Consider the following 6,000-nt stretch of genomic DNA (forward strand, 5'->3'; position numbering starts at 1 on the left):
ACGGCTGATCAGTGGCCGAGATTTCCCAACTCGCCGCTCCACGGGAGGAGGGAAGGTTCCCGCACTCCAGCCTGGTGGCGGGGAGGCCGCAGGAAGTGCGCCTCTTACCCCTCGCTGGGTGAAAGCTGCGCCCCGGGGCTGGACCGATTTCCTGGCAGCTACGCGGGGAGCGGCAACCTCTTTAGCAATCGTGGAGAGGCGTCCGAGGGAAATGGGAGAACAGGGCTTATCTGTAATGAGTTTTGTCCTTTAGTTCGTGGAGAGAAAGATCTTTATCGCTTAGACTTCTAAGCGCCCTATTTTCCCCTCTTAACGCCGGTGCTAAAGTGGGGGAGGCGGGCTTTTGATTAAACGTGTAACTGAGCCAAAGTAATTAGCCATTTGTAATTTTTGCCTAATTTTTTTGCCTCTGTTTAAACGCCATCTAGACTTGTTTTTAACTTGCCCCTGCTGCTTCAGCCCACCCCGCAGGGTCCCCCACCCAACCAAACAGCCCAGCCGGATGCTCGGTTTTCAAATGTACAGATGTTCCAGAGCCTCCCCCAAGATGTTATTAGGGAAGCACTTTCACACCCACACTTCCAGAAGAAAAACCTTTGAAAAGTTGCATTTGGGATTACGAACTAATAAAAACCAGGAAGTTCCCGGGGAGGGCCCGCGCTCTATCTTTAGCAAAACGGGGGTGAACACTCTCCCCCAGGGTGGAGAATCAGTCGTTTGTTTGCTTTGGCATTTGGTCCTTCCTGGTTTTGTTCGAATCCTACTCCCCCATAAATGCTCGGAGAGGGTCAGTTTTCTTGGGAGTGTATTTAAGGGATGTCCACTGGTTAGTAGGAGTTTTCAGAGAGGTGCATAGGACCCCTGGGTGTCTGACTAGCTCGTTAAAAACTGAGTGATAAAATGGGGAAATCTCTGGAATTTGAATCAGGACAGAACACCTGAATAGACATACCCAAGTGACTTTCCTCTGCAAAATAACAATAAAAACTGCCGGTTGTGGAATGCTTACTATCTACCAGCTACTGTGCGAAATTCTTTCTCTAAATTGTTCATTCTATAAATTCATTGAGCAATTATTGAGGAAGGGAAGGGGACACACCCATGAACAAAAAGAGGAGGTCCATGACCTGTGTGGACCTTCCAAAGTAAGGATTCACTCCCTCACAACCCTACAACAGTTCTTACAGCAGTTAGAATTATTCTCCCCACTGTAGACAAGGAACCATGCACAGGGGAGTAAAATAACAGATCCCCAGCTGCTGCTGCTGCTGCTGCTAAGTCGCTTCAGTCGTGTCTGACGCTGTGTGACCCCATAGATGGCAGCCCACCAGGCTCCCCTGTCCCTGGGGTTCTCCAGGCAAGAACACTGGAGTGGGTTGCCATTTCCTTCAGTGCATGAAAGTGAAAAGTGAAAGTGAAGTCACTCAGTCAAGTCTGACTCGTAGGGACCCCAGGGACTGCAGCCTAACAAACAGGCCCCTCAGTTCATAGGATTTTCCAGGCAAGAGTACTGGAGTGGGTCACCATTGCCTTCTCAGCTAGGGAGAAGCAAAGCTAAGATATTCAGGTCTGTCTGCCTCCATAGGTGTGAAAAGGCAAAGAAATGATGGTTTGAGAAGACACTGAAATGTGGGATGAGGAGGAATGACTCTGGAGTAGGGAAAACTTCCCATGGGTTTGGAGAGTGAATTACCACTACTGTTACAATATAGAAGGCCCACAATCAAAATTAACATTTAATTAGGTCAGGGCTGATGCCTATGGTGGCCCTAGGATGAAGTATACCAAAAAGTGCTCTTGGAAGCACCAGCCCACAACCCAGGCCCCATCAGTTTCCATAATAAAATAGAATGTTACAGGCATACCACATGAGAAGCCTTTTCATTCATTCTACAACCAACTACACACCAGATATTCTATCAAGTGTTAGCGGCACAAAATGACAGGCAGTGGACCTGACAATAGTCTCACCTGCTGATTACGACCCCCTCCCCCTAGGTGATGATAGGGGCTGCATCACACAGTGAGCACTCCAGGATGGTTGGTATGAAGGATCCTGTGAGTGCCAACAAAGGTGTGAACAGCCCTGGGAGTGCTTATCAATCCCATGTGAAAATAAGGCTGCAAGAGAGAAGGTGCTGGTTTGGGTAATAAATTATTCCCAAACTTAGTGGCTTAAAACAATCTAGCATCCATTTATTATTCTCACAGCTCTGTAGATCAGAAGCTGGGCCACAGCGTAACTGGGTGCCTCTGTTCCAGGTCTCCCTAGGCTAAAATCAAGATGTTGGCCAGGGGTTCTCTTCTGGAGCTCAGATCCTCTTCGAAACTCATTCACATTATTTACAGATTTCAGTTTCTTGCTTTCATTTTATGACTTGAGTTGTTTAGAGGTCCCTATTTTCTTGCTGGCTATTGGCTAGAAGTATGTCTCAGCTAGAAGCTGCATTCTGGTCCCAGCCACATGGCCCCCTAACAATGTAATATCTTACCTGTTTAAAACCAACAGGACAATAAAGAAAAGACAGTGTCTTTAATAAGTGGTGCTGGGAAAACTAGACAGCTGCATGTGAAAGAATGAAATTAGAACACTCCCTAACACCAAACCCCAAAATAAAATGGATCAAATACCGGAATGTAAAACACTATATATAAACCTCCTACAGGAAAACATAGGCAGGATACCCTTTGACATAAATCGCAGCAAAATATTTTTTGACCCACCTCCTAGAGAAATTAAAATAAAAACAAAAATAATCAAATGGGGCCTAATTAAACTTTAAAGCTTTTGTACAGTAAAGGAAACCATAAACAAAATGAGAAGACAACCCTCATAATGGGAGAAAATATTTGCAAATGAAGCGACTGATAGAGGATTAACCTCCAAAATGTACAGACAGCTCATGCAGCTCAATATCAAAAAAGCAAACAACCCAATCAAAAAATGGGTGAAAGACCTAAATAGACATTTCTTCGAAGATGTTCAGATGACCAACCAACGCATGAAAAGATGACCAACTAAATACATCAAAAGATGCTCAACTAACCAATTTGCATTAGAAATGGAAATCAAAACTACAATGAGGTATCACCTCACACCTATCAGAACTAGTTAAAAAATCTACAAACAATAAACGCTGGAAAGGGTGTGGAGAAAAAGGAACCCTCTTGCACTGTTGGTGAAAATGTAAATTGATACAGCCACTACTGAGAACCGTATGGAGGTTCCTTTAAAAAATTGAAAACAGAATTAGTATTTGTTGCTGTTGTTTACTCCTGTCAAACTCTTTGTGACCTAATTAAGGAGTGACTATCCTTTCACAGTCACAGGTCTCACCCATATAAGAAGATGATTATATACCAAGGGTAAGAATCTTGAGGATCATCTTAGAATTCTCCCTATCATAGTGCTGTTGATCTCTTTTGAGTATTGCATCTTCAGTCACCAAGTTGTGTCCAACTCTTTGCGACCCCACAGACTGTAACCTTCCAAGCTCCTCTGTCCATGGGATTTTCCAGGCAAGCATACTGGAGTGCGTTGCCATTTCCTCCTCCAAACGATCCTCCTGACCCAGGGATCGAATCCTCATCTCTTGTGTCTTCTGCCTTGGCAGCTGGATTCTTTACCACCGGAGCACTTGGAAAGCCCCTGTTTTGAGTACAGACTGATAGTTAAAGGCAACAGCTCCCAAGCCAGTCTGTTTGGGTTCTAATGCTCACATCTGCTTGACTGTGGGCAACTTAACCACTTAACTTTTCATCACTTGAGTGCCTCAGTTTCCTCATGTGTCAACAGGGAATAAAAACTACACCTACACTTAAATCGAGAAGATTAGAAGGAGTTAAACAGAACAAAGTAATTAGAGCAGTGCCAGGTTCCTAATAAGCAATTAATAAACATAAACTATTACTGTTATCTTCTTAATAAGCTTTAAAAATAGGAGTGAACATTTGTTATTTTTTTACCTGCTCAGCTGCCATTTCTTTTCTTCTAAAAAATGCATTCCAGCTTCCTTTGTGCTAATCTCCTATATGGTCTTGGGAAGCCTGACCCCTTCTTCCCCACATCTCTACCCGCTGCCTCTCCACCTCACTGGCTCACGTCACCTGTCCCAGCTTGACTGTTTAGACCATCTCAACCTTCTGGCCTGACTGACTTAGATATGGCTACGTGTTTCTACCTGGTCCAATGAAAGTCAAATTTCCTCCTGGGTTTATCCAAGCTGGATGAACTTCAGCCTCGAGAAGCAAGGAGGCTTGAGAAGAACCTGCTTGGGGTGAAGCTGACACACAGAGGGAAGTGGGGTGGGGTGTGGGAGTGCTAGGGGCCAACAAACCTCTGATATCATCACTTGTGTCTTTGGGTTAATCTTACTTAAACCCAGGTCAGATGCTGGACTTTTCAGTTTCTTAAGCTGCTAAATTCATTTTATTCTTTTTACCTATTTAATTTGGGTTTTTATTCAATTGGAACTAAAAAGTTGAAACCTGGGAGTCATGGCGAAAGATTAGTGAAATATCCACATTTTATATTTTTTTAATAAAGAAAGAAGCAGGAGCTCTTAGAATTAAGTAATTTACCTGAGGTGATTGAGATAGTAAACAACAGAAGACTCGAGCTTCTGACACCCAACCTATAGTAGCAATCATGTCTTTCTTGTGTAAAAAAATCAGTCCAAAATTTAGTCACTTGAAACAATAGCCATTCTGTTGGTTCTTGATTCTGTAGGCCAGTAATTTGGGCTGAGCTCAGCTAGGCAGCTCTGCTAGTTTTGTCTGAGGTCACACATGCAGCTATGGCACCAGCTTCCAGAGGCTCAACTAGGTCTGCACAGGACAAGATAGCCTCAGTCACATGCCTGCCAACTGGTGGTGGCTGTTGGCTGAGGCCCCTCAGATCTCAGCCAATGACTTACTTCTTCAGTAACCTCTCTCAGACTTATTCACACAGAACTCTCGGGCCAGTAGGACAGAAGGTGGAAGCTGCAAGGCATCTTGAGATCTAGACTTAGCAGTGGCATTACATCACTTCCACAGCATTTTTTTTTAAAATATTTATTTAGTTGGCTGTGCTGGGTCTTACTTGCGGTATGAGGAATTTAATTCCCTGTCCAGGGATTGAACCTAGGCTCCCCGCATTGGGAGCGCAGAGTCTTAGCCACTGGACCACTAGGGAAGTCCCTTCCAGAGCATTTTGTTGGTTAAAGCAAGTCTAAAAGCCCAGATGCAGGGGAAGGTGGAAACAGGCCCTAGTCCTTGAGGGGAGTAGGCTTCCCAGGTGGCACAGTGGTCAAGAATCTGCCTGCCAATGCAGGAGACATAGGAGATGGGGGTTCGACCCCTGAGTTGGGAAGATCCCCTGGAGAAGGGAATGACTACCCAATCCAGTATTCTTGCCTGGTAAATCCCATGGCCAGAGGAGCCTGGCGGGCTACAGTCCATGGGGTCCCAAAGAGTCGCACACGACTGAGCAACAGCAACAGATAGGCACAGAGGGAAAATGATGTGCAAACACATGGGAAGAAGATGGCCATGTGACTGGAGGGAGGCATCTACAAGCTGAGGAACACCAAGGATTGATGGCAAATACCAGAAACTAGGAAGAGGTAAGAAAGATTTCCCCTCCATGTTTCAGAGGGAGCATGGCCCTGCCGAAACTTTGATTGGACTCCAAGCCTCCTGAACTTTGAGACAATACATTTGTGTTATTTTAAGCAACCCAATTTGTGGTGCTTTGTTACAGCAACTCTAAACAGAGCCCTTAAATGATTTTCATGTGTAGACAAATCACAGTGGTGACCATATTTTCCACCTCACAAATGAATGTTTGCAAAACTACAGAAAACCTATTCTAGTCATTCTGACTTTGCATTTTGAGGTAATGTTTTATTTCAGGAGAAAAGAAATTTAGACTTAGCATAACTGCTTATTCTGAAAAACCTGACAAAGAAAAACCTCAAAGTCCTCTAATAATAATGATATCCATTATTACATAAAACT

Source organism: Ovis aries, chromosome 19 (genome assembly GCF_016772045.2).
Source record: "Ovis aries strain OAR_USU_Benz2616 breed Rambouillet chromosome 19, ARS-UI_Ramb_v3.0, whole genome shotgun sequence".
Classification (NCBI taxonomy): domain Eukaryota; kingdom Metazoa; phylum Chordata; class Mammalia; order Artiodactyla; family Bovidae; genus Ovis; species Ovis aries.